Genomic DNA, 19,874 nt, shown 5'->3' on the forward strand with positions numbered 1-19,874 from the left:
GGACCAATCGGGTGTCAAGCCACGGATCAAGTGTCAGTAATACTGAGGAGAGAATTAACCATCGGATCACTACATATCATGACCATTGGATTGTAAGTTACAAAATGTACAACGGTAAAGAAACACACTTTACCTAACTCTATATCTAACTCTACACTAGACCAAGTTGTACTTAACTATTTCCTATGTGTCAGAATATCCTAACATCCCTCCTTAAGAAAAACTTGGGATAGGATTGAAGGATTTACAAATATGACACAATAGGAGAAGGAAGGAGGCACTAGAGCCTATCCCCCCTTAGTGACAACTTCCTGAACTCCAACCATAAATCGAAGTTTAGTGAACTTCGCCTCTGTGAGAGCCTTTGTGAAGATGTCTGCAACTTGATCATTTGTTGAACAATATTGCACTTCAAGAACATGGTCGTGAATGAGCTTTCTGATGAAGTGCATGTGCAGTTCAATGTGTTTGTTGCGCTGATGTTGGACTGGATCTTTGCATAGCTGAATGGCACTTTGATTATCACACCAAAGTGTAGTCGGATGCTGCTGGTGAAAGCCGAACTCTGATAGGATCTGACGAAACCACAATGCTTCCTTACTAGCTTCTACGGCACCACGATACTCTGCTTCTGCTGATGAAAGAGAAATGGCAGCTTGTTTCTTACAAGCCCATGTAATAGGTCCTGAACCAAGAGTGAACACATAACCGGCAGTAGACTTCCGATCATCAGGGTCACCAGCCCAATCGGAATCAGTGAAACCAACCAATAGAGGAGATGCTTTGGCACTGAAATGAATCCCAAACTGAACTGTACCTCGAACATAATGAAGTATTCTTTTAGCCGCTTTCCAATGACTTTCATGGGGGTTTTGCATGAACCGAGCAACAAGGCCAACAACAAAGGAAAGGTCAGGACGAGTATGGGTTAGATACAAACGTTTTCCTACAAGTTGATGGTATAAGGTAGCATCAACTTCAGGAGAAGTACAAGTGACTGAAAGTTTGACTCAGAATTGAAAGGGAGAAGGGGTTGGCTTACAGTCTTCCATGTGAAAATGACGTAGAATATCACGAGCATACTTGGACTGGGAAAGGGAAATACCCTCCTTGGATTGCAAGACTTGAAGACCGATAAAATAGTGTAAGTGTCCTAAGTCTGTCATTTCAAATTTCCTTTTGAGGCTAGACTTCACATGGTTTATAAGGTTGGGATCACTACCAGTAAGGATAAGATCATCAACATAAAGAACAAGGATGATAAGAGAGTTTCCCACTTTCTTGGTGTAGACAGTATTGTCAGAATGACACCTAGAAAAGCCAGATTCTAAAAGAAAGCTATCCATTTTGGCATACCAAGCCCGAGGAGCTTGCTTGAGACCATAAAGGGATTTCTTAAGTCGACAAACAAGGCTGGAGTCTGTTTGTATGAAGCCAATGGGTTGTTCCATATAGATTTCTTCATGCAAGTCCCCATGCAAGAAGGCAGATTTAACATCCATCTGATGGACTTCCCATTTGAAAGAGGCAGCAAGGGAAAGAACAAGGCGGATAGAGTTCATTTTGGCAATAGAGGAGAAGGTTTCAGTGTAGTCAATGCCTTCAACCTGTGAAAATCCCTTAGCAACAAGATGAGATTTATGTTTATCAACTTTCCCATATGGTCCATACTTGGTTCTGTAAACCCATTTGCATCTAACAAGTTTTCGTCCCTTTGGTAAAGGATCAAGATCCCATGTATCATTTGCTAATAATGAATGATATTCTTCATTCATAGCTGCTTCCCAATCTGGATGGCCTGAAGCTTCTGCAAAGGTTTTAGGATCATAATTTACTGGAGCTTGAGCCAGTAAAGAAGAGGCTCTCTGGAACTGAGAACGTGTGCGTCGCTGATCTGAAGGATCACCGGCAAGATCACCTGCTGCATCTCGAGTAGCACGAACCCATTTTGGAAGCTCAGGAGCTGAAGGAGGATCTTGAGATGGTGGGGGAGGATTGTCATCCTCACTTTCATCATCTGAAGAAGAAATGCTTTCAAAGTAGAAGAGATAGGGAGAGGTGGCACATCCGTCGGACTAGGGTCGCAGGCCGATATATTTTCATCAAATTTTACATATCTTCTAATGATAACATTTTTGGACTTAAATGGAATAATTATATAGCCTTTTACATCTTCAGAATATCCAACAAAAGTACATTTTTCACTCTTAGGTTCTAAAGCTTTATGCTTTTCATCTGGAATATGGGCCCACGCTTCACTTCCAAAAACACGAAAGTGACTTACATCTGGTTTGATTGAGCTCCATGCTTCTTCTGGAGTGATATTCTTTAAAGCCTTAGTAGGAGTGCGATTTATTATGTAATTTGCACAGTTAATTGCTTCTGCCCAAAAACTAAGACCAAGTCCTCTAGATTGCAGCATACAATTAGCCATTTCCTTTAAGGTGCGATTCTTCCTTTCAGCTACACCATTTTGTTGTGGAGTATATGGAACAGTATGTTGCATTTGAATTCCATTCTCAGTGCAATAGTTGATGAATGTGTTTTTAACATATTCTCCGCCATTATCAGATCTTAACTTAAGAATTTGATGTCCAGATTGTTTTTCAACAAAGGCCTTGAAGGCCAAAAAAGTGTTAAATACTTCACTCTTGAGTTTTAAGAAGTATACCCAAGTGCGTCTGGAGAAATCATCAATGAAAGTTAAGAAATACTTGCAACCAGAGAATGACACAACTGGAAGTGGACCACATAAATCACTATGCACAAGCTGTAAAGGGGCTGAGGCGTGCCAAGAGGCATGTTTTTCAAAACTGTCCCGATGATGTTTTTCCGAGTACACATCCGGAACAAACACCATCTCTGCAAGATACCATAGGAAGACTTGTCACCATATTTTCTTTACATAGATGCTGAAGGGAGCGATAGTTTAAGTGAACAAATCGCTCATGCCAAAGTTTTCTCACTTCATCGTTATGAGCAACAAATACTGAGGTAAGATTTGATGACCCAAATTTGTGAAACTTATACAACCTTGTAGAATCATCAGCAATGCCAATAGCCAAAATCTGTTTAGGATCTTTTAAGTCCTTGATTACAACATCATGAGGTGAAAATTCAACGATTTTACCTTCACCTGAATGAGTTATCTGATATATAGATAGAAGGTTGCAGGATAAGGTTGGAACACATAATACATCATTAAACTCACCATTGTCTAGATGAATAGTTCCAGTCCCTACAACATTAAGAGATCTATCATCACCAACATATATATTTTTGGTGTTACAATAATTTAAAGAAGAGAACATGGCTTTGTTTTTGGCCATGTGATAAGAAGCTCCAGAATCAATGAGCCACTCATGAGAATGAGAACAAGAAGATACATTTAATGCATAGCTAGACCGAGATGCTTGACAACCACATGCAGAAAGTGCCATTCCTGAACATGAAGTTGAAGTTGAAGATTGCCCCAAATGGATGTTATGCTTCTTCATTGCTGCTTCCAAGGCTTCCATCTTTTTAAAGCATTTTGATTCTAAGTGGCCATATCGATTACAAAAATTGCAATGTCTATCAATCTTCTTCCCTTTGTTTTTATTTATCTTATCATTTTGTTGAAATGATTTTTCATTTTGGGGCTGAAATTGCTTAGGACCCTTGTTTGGTTTAGAACCATTCTTTTTAGGATATGACTTCTTAGGATTCTTTGAATTTGGTTGCTGCTGGGCGGCTAACACTTTCTTGGAAGAGTTTCCAAGATTAAGAAGACCAAGGTGTGTTGTGGGGAAAAATGCCTATGCAGGATGATCCTATCCACCTAAGGTGTGACAGTGCCTTAGCAACAAACAGAGACAGCTATTCTAGCATTCTTCCTTTATGAATTAAGAATGAAGAGAGATGGATGGACTAACCGGTGTCTTCCGTTTGTCCCTCGATCCGGTTTCTCTTCTCTTGGAGAGTTCCCAGCTACTTGCCTTCTCGCTCGCCCAGCTTCAAGAGGTTTCTGCAAGATCACAAGAAGAGAACACTACACAAGACATGGATTCATATTCATAACTAGTTCAGGATTAGAAATAAACTAAACATACTAATGAAATCCTACATCAAAAATACATCAGTATATAGGAGAAACCAAGATAGCTTTATTTATGAATAACAAGGTTCAGGAAGAGATATAACCCAGAGGGCTCCAATCCAGCATCTCCTTCCCAGCAAATGGAATTCCTATCTTCACCCCCTTCAAAGCATTAAGCATCCAATGATTTCAATCTCAAACCAACAACAATTCTTTGCAATAACAAAATTCCAGCCTCTAGATCTCATGGAGGAGAGATCCATATATAGATGATTGGAGAGAGGATGAGTCAGCTTGAGATCTGACTAGTGTCCTCTCCCTCTGTCAGTTCTTGATTCCACTTGGAGGTTCTTCCTTCCACTTGGAGATTTGGAACCTCTTACTCATCACCAGTCGAATTCCCTGAGGCAAGTGTCATTCTGGAAGCTTCCTGGGTCTTGACACCTCTTGGAATGAACTTGCCACATGTCAACTCTTGCTCAGTGCAGATAGCCAGTGTTGCCTTTGACATTCAGCGTAGGTAGCCAGTGTTGGCTTTGACATTCAGCGCAAACAGCTAGTGGAGCCACTGAAATGATCCTGAATTGACTTGTTTTTGAGCAGTTTCTGGTGGAGAACTTCTGTGAATTGCTGTGGTTTGTTAGCCTTGTTCCTCTAGGGGTAGGAACAACATGTTTAGGGACTTTAGATCCCTTAGATTATGGACATTTCATGCTCAATGTTGTAAGGCACAAAAATGTCTATAACAGTTGCCCCCTAAAGTATGAGGCCATTTATCGGGTGAAATGCTTTATCAGGGGGATCCGAAGTTCATCCAATGTTGGGAGGAGACCTGTAATAAGATACAATACAATACGTTATTTTTCATACTACTTTCATGATCTAGCTGAGGCGGGCATTCCCATGTTCAACTTTATAAATTCATTTTTCTGTACATAGAACAGACAATCGTCTGATGGTAGACTGATAATTTCGATGAAATTATCATCCTTTGAGTAGGATGATTATCTGCTGCAATGATGTACATGTCAATGTATTTATCTTTCCTGAATATATATTGCAGCCTGGATGGATGAAACTAGATCCGGGGTCTTCAAACTCGTTCGATCTTCACTCTAAGTACAAGTCGATCCATGTGATAAATGTTCTGAAGTCGAACATGGAAAGACATCGCTTGATTACCGGTCGATGAGGTAAACCGTTAACAAGCGCGAGAGGAATCACCGATAATGATAATGACCCTCAAGGTACTGCAGTACAATTCACGTGGTGTGAATAAAGGACTTAGCGTCGAACACCCCGCAAAATCTTTCGGTCGAAGGTCATTGATGTATACCTGTCGCCGGAAGTGAGAAACTTGCCATTGAGGCATGCAAGCTTCAAAGTACTGAAGGGGTTGTTCCTAGATCAACTTCTTGGATAATGAGCTGATGTCGACAAGAAGCAATCCGTCAAAGGAGGGCCTTAATGAATCCCACATCAGTGACACGGAACGGAGCTAATGATTTTGATGGAGGTGAAAACGATCTGTGACATATGATTCAGGGTGGCGGTCATGAAAGGATGAAGGATAATGTATGGCAGTGGATGGGACATGGTTGACTTTTCTGAACGACTTCTCTTGAACATATGGTGACACTGATGCGATGGATTGGTAGCATTACCCCAAATATGGATGGTATGGCGAGACCATGGATATGACCGGTGAATGAAACAACCCAACCCGATTGTGGTACGGAGGAAAAGTGTCATGTTCAAGAGCGACTTGCTACCATCAAAGTTTTCTTGAGTTTCTCCCAATTTTTCCCCAGTCATTGTTGACCAGTACCTCTTTATTTTTGTCAAGCTTGAGGAGGATAACATATGCTTGTTCTATAACCTGCCCTTCGGGCAAGCCCATCGCTATGTTTTAACGAGCCTAGCGATAGTGAAACTCGTTCTCGTCTAAAGACAAGTTTGTCGCTATTTAATGATTTTAACGAGTCTAACGACAAAGACAACTCGGTCCTTTTCATTTTTAGAGAGTCTGAAAAGGTACATAAAGTTAACTCCAAAAGTCCTTTTTCGTCATCTAATCCCTTAAGTCCGAAAAAGTTTAAAACAGTACAGAAGGGATGAGTTTTCGATAGTTTTAACGAGCCGAACAAAACAAGCGCTTGATATTTTTGTGCAATAATCCCTCAGGTCCAAAAAGATTAAAATCTAGAGGAGGGATAGCACTTCCTATCCCTTTAACGAGCTGGAAGGCCAAGGACTCGGAAATCTTTTCATATTTTACGAGTCAGTCGAAAAGATCTTAAAGAAGACTCGTCTTTTGAGGAACGAGTGATAAACAAGGTTAGCAGTTGATTCCCGGTACAGGTTGGAATTTTCCAATCACGGAAGTGTCACAAGGATGGCTAGGTGAAATCACTCTTCGTAGCTGTTCCTCAAAATGGGTAAACAATCATATGGAGGTGAATGATCGGCCAAATTAAAAGTGGAGGTGACGGTGCAAACACGACCAAGGCTTTAATGGCTGATAAGGTTACATTCACAGTGGTTATTTACCAGGTAGGTTCATTTTTTATTTTAAAATGAGCTTAAATGCTGGTGGAAACACTTGCTCATTGCTTATGTTTATTTTTTAACGAGCATGAAGTCCGCGTTAAAACTACTCGGATCTTGCATTTATTTTTTAACGAGCATGAACTGTGTGCTAAAACTGCTCGATATACCAGTCATATGATAAGAGTGTCTCATTGAGATTCTATTTTTTATGGAGCTTCATCTCATGAAGCTTTTCCCCGGATCCTTTCGTTATGCAAGTTCGGAAACGACTAATCCTACGAGTTTAAAGGGTTAGACCTACAGGTTTAAAGGGAGGACCTAAAAATTTAAAAAATAAATAGCCGTCCCTTGCTTTCACTCCAAAAGGTTTGCATGCCCCCAGGCATAAAGTACGATTTCAAGGTTACCTCTACTTCATTTCCATCAAAACAATTGTTTTAATGAGAGAGGCTTACCTCTTTCAGGTTACCCAAAGATTGTCTCGTTAATCTTTCAAACAAAACACTTCCTCGGCAATGTCTACCGAAATAGACAAAGGTGAGTGACGATGCACGCCAGCTCACATAACTTTGACAAAAGAATCTTATTCTAGAACAACCCCTCTTCCTAGACAGATGGGGTACGAACTAGTCATATTCTCCCGCGGAAACCTACCCTATACCCAAAGTTTTCCTGCCGAAGTAGACCAGGACGCATGCCCCTTGGGTTCCAGTCATATCCTCCCAGATTACTCGCGCTCATCAGGAGGACGGACCGTGGGTTGAGACACTTCTTGCGTGAAGAGACCATTTAGGGATGGTACATGACTATTTGCAATGCGTGATCTGGGAAATGAAAGTTGGTCCACGAGCTTGACCATTCTTCCTTCATGCGGAAAACAAATTACTCTAAAGAGTGAGGAGACGAGGGCCCCCATGCAATATATATAGTCGCATCCAAGGAGTAGGTTATAATTCAAGGGTCCTTGAACAACCATCACGTTCATTTGAACGATCTTCCCTTTCAATGTTATGGGCACATTGGGGAGGATCCCTAAAGGTCGACTGGTTCCTTTATCAAAGCTTGATAGATTTCTCATTTCAGGCAAAAGCGCTGGTGAACCAAGCACTTTCCAAGCAATAGAGGAAAGGATACTCATAGATGCTCCCTCATCAATGATAGTTCCAGCCATTACCATTCTGTATATTTAAAAGATAATTCTGAATGGTATGCTTGCAGGCAACCGGGGTCTGCCTAGTTGGTTCCAGTCGAACGAGACAACTAGGATGCTTGGTGGTGGGACCGAATAGACGGTCGGGTATGACTCTGACGAAGTTCCTTCCTGCGATAAAGGAATGGGCAAATTGCCCCCTTGTTCGTCGGAGTCTGTGTTGATGAAGAGAATTTGGACGGTGTCGTCTTTATTCTCCTCTGTGATGGTATCATTCGAAGATAGAGCCTCTGAAGGCAAAACCGGGTCAACTGCCGCCTCAACCTTTTGACTTTCATCAGGTATGGATTCAAATGGTTCATCTTCAATGATAGGTGCTTCGGCTGACCACCTGGGTGGGCCAGCCGGGTTCTCAACTAGTGAAGGACTTGGCAAGAGTTTTTGATATCCAGGAGGAAGTTGCGCTCGTAAAATCGGGCGATCTTCCAAAACTCTTTTAGCCTCATCTAAGAAGGGACAACGGTGGATGGCGTGGTCGCCTTCACATAGTTTGCAGGGAAATCTAGCTTTCCCTCTCTGTCCTGGGACTTCACTTTCACTAGTCGACGGTGAGCTGTCAACATGACTATCAGAGGTTGACGCTACCGAATTGTGCAAACGGGGAGACCAGTCCCTTAGTATCCGAGGGATGCAGGGACAATCTCTATGGAAGTGGTCTCCCTTGCATATGACACATGGCGATTTAGGCCTAGTCAGTGCTGTGTGTGGATTTTTGTCAGACGACACTTGTTTGCCCCCAGTGGCCTTTGGCTCCTTCTTCTTCTTCTCTTTCTTCTTCTTTTCCTTCTTCTCCTTAAGAACTTGGTCTTTTGTTTTACCAGTTCCGTCAAGCAAAGAGGAAGGAGGAGAGGAAGAATTAGATGAAGTAGAAGGCTGGTGGGCAACTTTGGTCTGGTTTAACTATTGACTCAACTGTTCAGGAATAGTGGTGTTCTGAACGACATTGGATGAAAAGAGCCAGACCGGCAGGCCAATTGTCAGTCCTGGAAGCGACAATGTGGCCATATGGGGTGCACCAACATCTCCCCAAGAGGAGAAGGGACTAGGATTTCCACCAAGGGGAATTCCTTGGTTGGTGTGCTCCATTTTTTCAACCTAAAGATCAACGCAAGAATAGGGGTGATTGTTCCGTTTAAAATAAATTTTTAACGACGCTTAGACACAACTTGCTTTTTCAGTTTTAAAGAGTCGAGAAAAAGCTAAATATGACTCTAGTCTCCTTCGATGTTTTAACGAGCCCGAAGTGACAAATGCTCGAATGGACTTTTTCCGTTATAGAGTCTGAAAAAAGGCCAAAAGGAACTGCTCTGGAGTTCTAGGCAGAGGGTGTGCCAAACTTTTCACAAAACCACAGAATACTTTTTAGGGTACGGGCGGTCGATCTTCCTGAATGTTGTGTTCAGTGCATTGCGATCAGTAGGGCGGCTGACACGGCTTCCTAAGGATAAAGGTTTTATGCCTATAGGGGTCTCCCAATATATACGCGACAGTACATGGGAGCACAATCCGTACTGGCGCTATCGTCCCTCTGGAGGAATCACCCACCATCCATGAGATCGACAGTCACCAGGCCTTACGACGCCGGAACACGTCTCTAGCCTAGACCTCTATGTTGTGCGTTATGTTGCAAAGCGTTGTTAAGTTCATTCAATTTATTTTAGGTTGATATTTTTAGAAGTTTGCCTTTCAAAGTTCACCACAAGATGTATGATACAATTCCTAAATGCAGTCTAAAGATGATAAGCAAGCTTTATATCTTTTCAACTTTGAAAATCCTAGCTACTAAGGGAAAATAAAGACACCATCTTTTCTCAAAGAGAAATCAGCACACTCTAATGCACTTTTCCTAAATCAAACATGCAAACTATCAAAATGCAAATGCACAATGCAGGTGTTTGTTTTCCGCTTTCTTAGTATTGATGCCTACACAGAAATCTTTTTGTACAACTTTGAATTTGCTTTTAAATGACAAATACAAACAAGTTTACTTTTTCGAAATCAGAGAGGGTAGAAGAGATTACAACACTTAACGATTTTCAAAATGAATACTTGTTTCGACACTTAAAAGAGACAAACTCAAACCAATAAGCAAGAGTAAATGTATAATCAACTGCAAACAGCCAATGAACTCTCTCCTAAGATCACAATCAACAGATCCGAATCAAGGGCTACAGGATGACTATTTCACTCTTGCAAAGGAAAACAGTAAATGACGCCACAAACACATAAAAACACTCACATTCGTTTTGTACAAAAGGAGGCGGAATCTAAGCAGAGAAAAGGAGTTATCAGACTGGTACCTATGCTGGTTACAGGCTGCAAAAATCAGAGATCAAAACAAGACAAAACAGAGCAGAGAACCCCAGCTGCACAAGGCCAAACTGGTTCAGCGCAACCTCAACACAGGGGTTTTGACATTGAGCGCAGGTAGCCTTCACGGGACCTGCATTGAAATGCAGAATCCCTTCATAGGGTCTGCGCTGAAGGAGAAACTCTCGTTGTTATAGACAATTTTGTGCCTTACAGCAACAGGCATGAATTGTCAATAATCCAAGGGATCCAAAGTTCCCTAAACATGATGTTCTTACCCCTAGAGGAACAAGGTCAGCAAACCAACAACTCTCAGATCAGTTCTCCACCTGAAAACACTCAAAAACAAGCAATCCTGAAATCAAAGCAGGTGCTCCACTAGGCTTCTGCGCTGAAACACAACTCCTCCATGGTGTACCTGCGTTGCAAAGCAGGTAGAACAAAGGCCACCTGCGTTGAGCGAGTTTGGACATGTGGCACACTGAGTCATTGCTCTGGAATCTTCCAAAATGACACTTGGATCAGGGATTTCGCCTTGTGATGAGTCAGAGGCTCTGTTTCTCCAAGTGGAAGCAAGGTTCTCCAAGTGGACTCAAGAACTGAAGATCAACTAAATATTAACTGAAGAGAGAGAGGACACAAGGCAGCTACACATCAGTTGCAAGCTGACTCATCCTTTCTCAATTCATCTATATATTGAGCTCTCTCCTATGAGCTCAGGAGGCTGGAATTTTGTGCAAAGTAATGCTATGCTGTTGGTTTCACTATAGAGCTATTGGGTGATTGCTTGAGGGAGGTGAAGAGGAGAAATTCTTTCTGCTGGGAGGTGTTGCTGGATTAGGACCTTCAATGGTTGTAACACTCTCAGAACCTTTACTTCTTCATTAATAAAAGCTATTGAGGTTCTTCTATATGCATTTGTTCCAATGATGTTTTGTGATAATTGTATATTTGGTTTATGCTAATCCGTGAATCAGTTATGATTGCATGCCTCTTGTAGTTTCCTTCTTTGTCATTTTGCAGGATCTCATTGGAGCTGGGCCGGCAAAAGAGCAAAGCGCTGGGAGCAAGCTGCCATAGAGAAGAGTTTGGATTCGACATTAAGCGCAAGGCAATGGTTAGTGCATTTATCCACTCTCTTTTGCTTTCATAAAGAAGTAAACCTTAAGTAGTTTTCTTTACAGTTGTTGCTGAGGTACTATCACCCTTAGAGTGGGATAGGGTCATCCGAGTCGGATACTTTTCCCTACAACAAACTGGCGACTCCGCTGGGGATCATATCTATTTGATTGTGTTTGTAGTATTTTGCTATTCATTTCCTGAACAAAAGAGTACCAAATCGAAAAGCTTTTGACTATATCAAAAGCGAAGTAGAGGGCAGCTACTCTAGCTCATTTCTGAGCATGTTCATGATTTGAAGAGCTGATCTACAAGGATCCTTGTAAGCTCTTAGTGATATTTTTTCACCTTCCTTATCATCCCTTTGAGTGTGCTTGACTGATTGCTTCTGATTTGAGCAAAAACTGTGCATTTTTGAGAAAATTATGACCCGGAAACTGTGAAAACGCAACTTTCGTTTTCCAAAGCAGGTAGTACACAGGCTACCTGCTTTGCAACGCAGGTCCCGAAGGGGCTACCTGCGCTGAGAGCCAGACTGGCTGAGCAGCACCTGCGTTGGCCCAATTTTGCCTAGTGCAGTTGGGGTTTCCTCCCTTTTCTCTTGCCTGTTTTCACTATAGATTTGGCTGCCAGTTACCAGTCTTGCACCTGTTCTGAAACCAACATTACTTGCCATCATTCTGCCTCTGTTATATAACAAAATTGTACTTGTTCTTTTGTATTTCTTAATCATTTACAATTTCCCATAACGAAGAGTAAACTAGTCTTGCTTTTGGCCTCTTAGTTCTGAACCTGTGTTAGGCATTTTGCTAGTCTAAAGAGTTAGCTTGTTTGCTGTCCATAGCTGATTAGTCATTTTACTTTCGTCATTATGGTTTGATTTCATGTATTTCCAGTGATTAAACAAGTGAATCTTAAGGTGTCTTTTGATTTTGGACAAGCTTGTTTGTTTTCACTTTAAATCGAAATCAAAGTTATATAACAACTTTCTTTTTGTAACCCATCTACATTAAGAAAGGGAAAAGAAAATACATGCATTGTGCATTTTGCATTTGACTGTTTGCTTGACGATTTAGGAAAAATTTGCATTTAGTGTGTGCTCTATGATCTGTGTGAAAAGATTTTCCTTTCTTTTCCCTCAGTAGTTAAGGTTTTCAAAGTTGAAAGATTGAAAAGTTTGCTTCTCATCTTAAACTGCATTCAGGAATTTGTTACATACATCTCGTGGTGATCCTTAAAGGCAAACTGCTAAGCAAGATCAACATTAAAATAAATCCAATTTACATAACAACGCTTTGTAACATAACGCAAACACATAGAGGTCTAGGTAGAGACGTGTTCCGGCGTCGTTAAACATAGTGACTGTCGATCTCTACGAAGGTGGGTGATTCCTCCTGAGAGTCGGTGGCACTAATACGGACTTGTGCTCCCACGTACCGTCGCGTATATATTGGGAGACCCCTATAGGCAATTATCCTTTATCCATAGGAAGCCGTGTCGGCCGCCCTACTGATCGCGATGCAGTGAACACAGCATTCACGAAGATCGACCACCCGTACTGTAAAACGTATTCTGTGGTTTCGCGAAAAGTTTGGCACACCCTCTACCTAGAACTCCAGAGAAGTTTCTTTTGGCCTTTTTCAAACTCTATAACTAAAAAAGTCCATCCGAGCATTTGTCACTTCGGGCTCATTAAAACATCGAAGGCGACTAGAGTCATCTTTAGCTTTTTCTCGACTCTTAAAACATGAAAAAGCAAGTTTGTGTCTAAAAGCATCGTTAATAAAATTTATTTTAAACGGAACATAATCACCTGTTATTCCCACGTTGATCTTTCAGTTGAAACGTATGGAGCCCACCAACCAAGGAAGTAACCTTGGTGGAAGTCCAAATCCCTTCTCCTCTTGGGGAGATGTTGGTGTGCCTCATATGGCCACATTGTCACTTCCAGGATTGACAATTTGCCTACCTGTATGGCTCTTTTCAACTAATGTAGTTCAGATCGCCACTAATCCTGAGCAGTCGAATCAACAGTCAGACCAGTCTAGAACTACCCACCAGCCTTCCACTTCTTACAATTCTTCCTCTGATCCTTCATCTTCACAAGGTAGAGCCGGCAAAAGTCAGCCTCCCATGGAGAAGAAGGAAAAGAAGAAAAGAGAAAAGAAGCAGAAGGGGCCTATGGTGAAGGCGACTGGGGGCAAGCAAAAGACAGCTGACAAAAATCCACACACTGCACCGACCGGGCCTAAATCGCCATGTGTCATTTGCAAAGGGGCCCACTTCCATCGTGATTGTCCTTGTATTCCCCGGATACTAAGGGACTGGTCCCCAAGGTTGCACAATCCAGTAGCATCAACCTCTGGTAGTCATGTTGATTGCAGTCCGTCAACTAGCGAGAGTGAAGGATGAAGAGGGAGACCAAGATCACCCTGTATGTTGTGTGAAGGCGATCATGCCATCCACCGATGTCCATTCTTAGATGAGGCACAGAGAGTTTTGGAAGATCGTCTGGTTTCACCGTTACGACTTCCTCCTGGATACCAAAAACTCACGCCTAATCCTTCGATAGTTGAAAATCCAGCTGACCCGCTCAAGTGGTCAGTTGAAGTGTCGGTCATTGAGAATGAACCTGCTGAATCCAGACCAGACGAAAGTCTAAAGGTCGAAACGGCAGTCGACCCGGTTCTTCCTTCAGAGGTTTCATCCTCCAATGACTCCGTCATTGAAGACCCATCTTCAAATGACACCCTCACTGAAGAGGATAAGGATGACACCGTCCATATTCTTTTCATCAACACAGACTCTGATGAGCATCAGGGCAATGCGCCCATTCCTTTATCGTAGGAAGGAACATCGTCAGGGTCATATCCGGCCGTATATTCGGTCCCACCACCAAGCAACCTAGTTGTATCCTTTGATTGGAATCAACTAGGCAGACCCCGGTTACCAGCCAGTATCCCATTCAGAATCATGGTCCAAATCTATAGAATAGTGATGGCTGGAACTATCATTGATGAAGGGGCATCTATGAGTATCCTTTCCTCTATTGCTTGGAAAGCACTGGGTTGCCCGGCGCTTTTACCTGAGATAAGAAATCTATCAGGTTTTGATAAAGGAACCAGTCACCCGTTAGGGATTCTCCCCAATGTTCCAGTTACATTGAAAGGGAAGACAGTTCATATGAACATCATGGTCGTCCAGGGACCCTTGGTTTATAACTTACTCCTTAGACGAGACTATATATATTGCATGGAGGCAATAGTGTCCTCGCTCTTTAGAGTCATGTGTTTTCCGCACGAAGGAAGAATGGTCAAGCTCGTAGACCAACTTTCATTTCCAGGATCACGCATCGCAAATAGTCAAATACCATCCCTTAACGGTTTATTCACTCAAGGAATGCCACCACCCCCGGTTCTACTTTCCGATGAATGCGAGTAATTCGGAAAGAAAGAACTGGGACCCAGGGGGCATGCACCCTGGCCTGCCTTGGGCAGAGAAAACCTTGGGTATAAAGTTAATTTCCGCAGAAGAATGGACTAGTCCGTACCCCGTCCGAAAAAGGAAGAGAGGGTTGTTCTAGGATAAAATTCTTTTGTCAAAGTTATGTGAGCGAAAAGATCGTCTCCCTTTGTCTAAAAAAGTAGGCTCTCCTAAGGAGGAGATCCATTTGTGGTAGCAAGTAGCCACCATCTTTGAATGTCAAGCCTCACCCATTAAAACAATATGTTTTGAAGGATAAGTAGGGGCAGTCTCCAAAGAAAGAGATGAAATTGCTGAAACAAGTAGTCACCATCCTTAGCAACCTAATGATAGACATCGCCGAAAAGAGAGTTTAGTTTGCGGCAGCGAACAAAACCATTTTTCGGATAATAAGTAAGAGGACAGAATCTCGAAATTATACTTTATACCTGGGGGCATGCAAACCTTTTGGAGTGCAAGCACGGGACGACTATTTATTTTTTTAAATTTTTAGGTCCTCCCTTTAAACCTGTAGGTCTAACCCGTTAAACTCGTAGGATTAGCCTTTTCCAGCTTGCATAAAGAAAGGATGAAGGGAAAAAGTTAAAACCTACCAAATTGGAGTAATTAGTGAGGTATCGCTCCTTAAATAAGATTACCTCACCTAAGGCATTCCTTGTATTAAGACTGGTATAAATTGAGCAAGGTTTGAACGCATTCAAGCTCGTTAAAAAATGAACTGCCCCTTAAAGTTTAGGGGGCATATGCCTCGTCTGCATTATTATGCTAGGGGCATCCATAATCGAGCAGTTTTTATGTAGAGTTCATGCTCGTTAAAAAATAAACATAAGTTGTGAGCAATCTTTCCTTAGCAGTTCAAGCTCACCCAAAAAAATGAACCGGTAAATAACCTTGGTAAATGTAACCTTTGACAGCCATATTAAAAGCCCTTGGTCGTGTTTATATGCCATCACCTCCATCCGTTCATTTGGCCAATCGTTCATCTCCATATGTTTGTTTACCCATTTTGAGGAACAGCTGCGAAGAGTGATTTCACTTAGCCATCCTTGTGACACTGCCGTGATTGGAAAATTCCAACCTGTACCTGGAATCTGCTGTTATCCCCGTTTATCACTCGTTCCTCAAAAGACGAGTCTTCTTTGAGCTCTTTTCACTGACTCGTAAAATATGAAAAGTTTGCCGAGTTTTGGCCTTCCAGCTTGTTAAAAGGACCGGAAGAGCTATCCCTCCTCTAGATTTTAATCTTTTTGGACCTGAGGGATTATTGCACAAAAAGATCGAGTGCTTGTTTTGTTCGGCTCGTTAAAGAAATCGAAAATTCATCCCTTTTGTATTGTTTTATACTTTTTCGGACTTAAGGGATTAGATGACAAAAAAGGAATTTTGGAGTTAACTTTCCGTACCTTTTCAGACTCTCTAAAAATGAAAAGGACCGAGTTTTCCTTGTCGTTAGACTCGTTAAAATGATTAAATAGCGACAAACTTGTCTTTAGACGAGAACGAGTTTCCCTATCGCTAGGCTCGTTAAAACATAGCGATGGGCTTGCCCGAAGGGCAGGTTATAGAACAAGCATATGTTATCCTCCTCAAGCTTGACAAAAATAAAGAGGTACTGGTCAGCAGTGACTGGGGAAAAATTGGGAGAACCTCACAGCATTAATGGTAGCAAGTCGCTCTTGAACATGACACTTTGTCCTCCGTATCACATCGGGTTGGGTTGTTTCATTCACCGGTCTCATAACCATGGTCCTCGCCACACCATCCACAATTGGGGTAATGCTACCAATCCATCACATCAGTGTCGTTATATGTTCAAGAGATGTGGTTCTGCAAAGAGTCAACCGTGTCCCATCCACTGCCATACATTATCCTTCATCCACTTCATGGCCGCCACCCTGAATCATACATCACAATTTGTTTTCACCTCATCACAATCACTAGCTCCGTTCCGTGTCACTGATGTGGGATTCATTAAGGCCCTCCTTTGACGGATCGCTCCTTGTCGACATCAGCTCATTATCCAAGGAGTTGATCTAGGAACACCCCCTTCAGTACTTTGAAGCTTGCATGCCTCAATGGCAAGTTTCTCACTTCCGGCGACAGGTATACATCAATGACCTTCGACCAGAAGATTTTGCATGGTGGTCGACGCCAAGTCCTTTATTCCCACCATGTGAATTGTACTGCCGTACCTTGAGGGTCATCATCCTTATCGGTGATTCCTCTCACGCTTGTTAACGGTTTACATCACTGACCGGTAATCAAGCAATGTCTTTCCATGTTCGACTTCAAGAAATTCTCACATGGATCGACTTGTACAACGAGTGAAGATCGGAAGAGATTGAAGACCCCAGATCTAGTTTCATCCATCCGGGTTGCGATATATATTCAGGACATAAAGACATTTGATATGTACATCATTACAGCAGATGATCATCCTTCTCAAAGGATGATAATTTCAGCAGAGAATTATCAGTCTACAATCAGACGATCGTCTGTTCTATGTACCAAAATGTGTTTATAAAGCTGAGCATGGGAATGCCTGCCTCAGCTAGATCATGAAAATGTATAAAAAATAATGTATTGTATTGTATCTTATTACAGGACACTTCTCAGCAAATTGAATGAACTTCGGATCCTCTCAATAAAGCATTTCACCCGATAAACGACCTCATACTTTAGGGGGCATCTGTTATAGACAATTTTGTGCCTTACAGCAACAGGCATGAATTGTCAATAATCCAAGGGATCCAAAGTTCCCTAAACATGATGTTCTTACCCCTAGAGGAACAAGGTCAGCAAACCAACAACTCTCAGATCAGTTCTCCACCTGAAAACACTCAAAAACAAGCAATCCTGAAATCAAAGCAGGTGCTCCACTAGGCTTCTGCGCTGAAACACAACTCCTCCATGGTGTACCTGCGTTGCAAAGCAGGTAGAACAAAGGCCACCTGCGTTGAGCGAGTTTGGACATGTGGCACACTGAGTCATTGCTCTGGAATCTTCCAAAATGACACTTGGATCAGGGATTTCGCCTTGTGATGAGTCAGAGGCTCTGTTTCTCCAAGTGGAAGCAAGGTTCTCCAAGTGGACTCAAGAACTGAAGATCAACTAAAGATTAACTGAAGAGAGAGAGGACACAAGGCAGCTACACATCAGTTGCAAGCTGACTCATCCTTTCTCAATTCATCTATATATTGATCTCTCTCCTATGAGCTCAGGAGGCTGGAATTTTGTGCAAAGTAATGCTATGCTGTTGGTTTCACTATAGAGCTATTGGGTGATTGCTTGAGGGAGGTGAAGAGGAGAAATTCTTTCTGCTGGGAGGTGTTGCTGGATTAGGACCTTCAATGGTTGTAACACTCTCAGAACCTTTACTTCTTCATTAATAAAAGCTATTGAGGTTCTTCTATATGCATTTGTTCCAATGATATTTTGTGATAATTGTATATTTGGTTTATGCTAATCCGTGAATCAGTTATGATTGCATGCCTCTTGTAGTTTCCTTCTTTGTCATTTTGCAGGATCTCATTGGAGCTGGGCCGGCAAAAGAGCAAAGCGCTGGGAGCAAGCTGCCATAGAGAAGAGTTTGGATTCGACATTAAGCGCAAGGCAACGGTTAGTGCATTTATCCACTCTCTTTTGCTTTCATAAAGAAGTAAACCTTAAGTAGTTTTCTTTACAGTTGTTGCTGAGGTACTATCACCCTTAGAGTGGGATAGGGTCATCCGAGTCAGATACTTTTCCCTACAACACTCGTCTCTCACTGGTTCTGGGTCACAGATTGCTATTTAATCTACTATTTCAGGCCAAATAAAAGCAACAAGCAAGGTGTAATCAAAGGATGCTTTGAGGGGGTACTAAGATCTATCACAAAGGATCATCAAATCATTTGTGAGTCCATTTTTCAGATCATAGACAAGTCCAGTGATTGGATCAAAGCAGCAACTGTCTACTTTGCATCTGGGAATAGCAGATGCAGTTCGATTGTTACTGTCAAGTCTATGAAACAAACAATGATAGAGACACAAATAAAATGACTAAACAGATATCCCCAGTGGAGTCGCCAATTTGTTGTGGGGAAAAATGCCTATGCAGGACGATCCTATCCACCTAAGGTGTGACAGTGCCTTAGCAACAAACATAGATAGCTATTCTAGCATTCTTCCTTTATGAATTAAGAATGAAGAGAGATGGATGGACTAACCGGTGTCTTCCGTTTGTCCCTCGATCCAGTTTCTCTTCTCTTGGAGAGTTCCCAACTACTTGCCTTCTCGCTCGCCCAGCTTCAAGAGGTTTCTGCAAGATCACAAGAAGAGAACACTACACAAGGCATGGATTCATATTCATAGCTAGTTCAGGATTAGAAATAAACTAAACATACTAATGCAATCATACATCAAAAATACATCAGTATATAGGAGAAACCAAGATAGCTTTATTGATGAATAACAAGGTTCAGGAAGAGATACAACCAAGAGGACTCCAATCCAGCATCTCCTTCCCAGCAAATGGAATTCCTATCTTCACCCCCTTCAAAGCATTAAGCATCCAATGATTTCAATCTCAAACCAACAGCAATTCTTTGCAATAACAAAATTCCAGCCTCTAGATCTCATGGAGGAGAGATCCATATATAGATGATTGGAGAGAGGATGAGTCAGCTTGAGATCTGACTAGTGTCCTCTCCCTCTGTCAGTTCTTGATTCCACTTGGAGGTTCTTGCTTCCACTTGGAGATTTGGAACCTCTTACTCATCACCAGTCGAATTCCCTGAGGCAAGTGTCATTCTGGAAGCTTCCTGGGTCTTGACACCTCTTGGAATGAACTTGCCACATGTCAACTCTCGCTCAGCGCAGGTAGCCAGTGTTGCCTTTGACATTCAGCGCAGGTAGCCAGTGTTGGCTTTGACATTCAGCGCAAACAGCTAGTGGAGCCACTGAAATGATCCTGAATTGACTTGTTTTTGAGCAGTTTCTGGTGGAGAACTTCTGTGAATTGCTGTGGTTTGTTAGCCTTGTTCCTCTAGTGGTAGGAAAAACATGTTTAGGGACTTTGGATCCCTTATATTATGGACATTTCATGCTCAATGATGTAAGGCACAAAAATGTCTATAACAAGGTG

The sequence above is a fragment of the Pinus tabuliformis genome, chromosome 2_2, assembly GCF_031772625.1.
Source record: "Pinus tabuliformis cultivar Carrire ecotype Pingquan chromosome 2_2, CPIR1, whole genome shotgun sequence".
NCBI lineage: Eukaryota > Viridiplantae > Streptophyta > Pinopsida > Pinales > Pinaceae > Pinus > Pinus tabuliformis.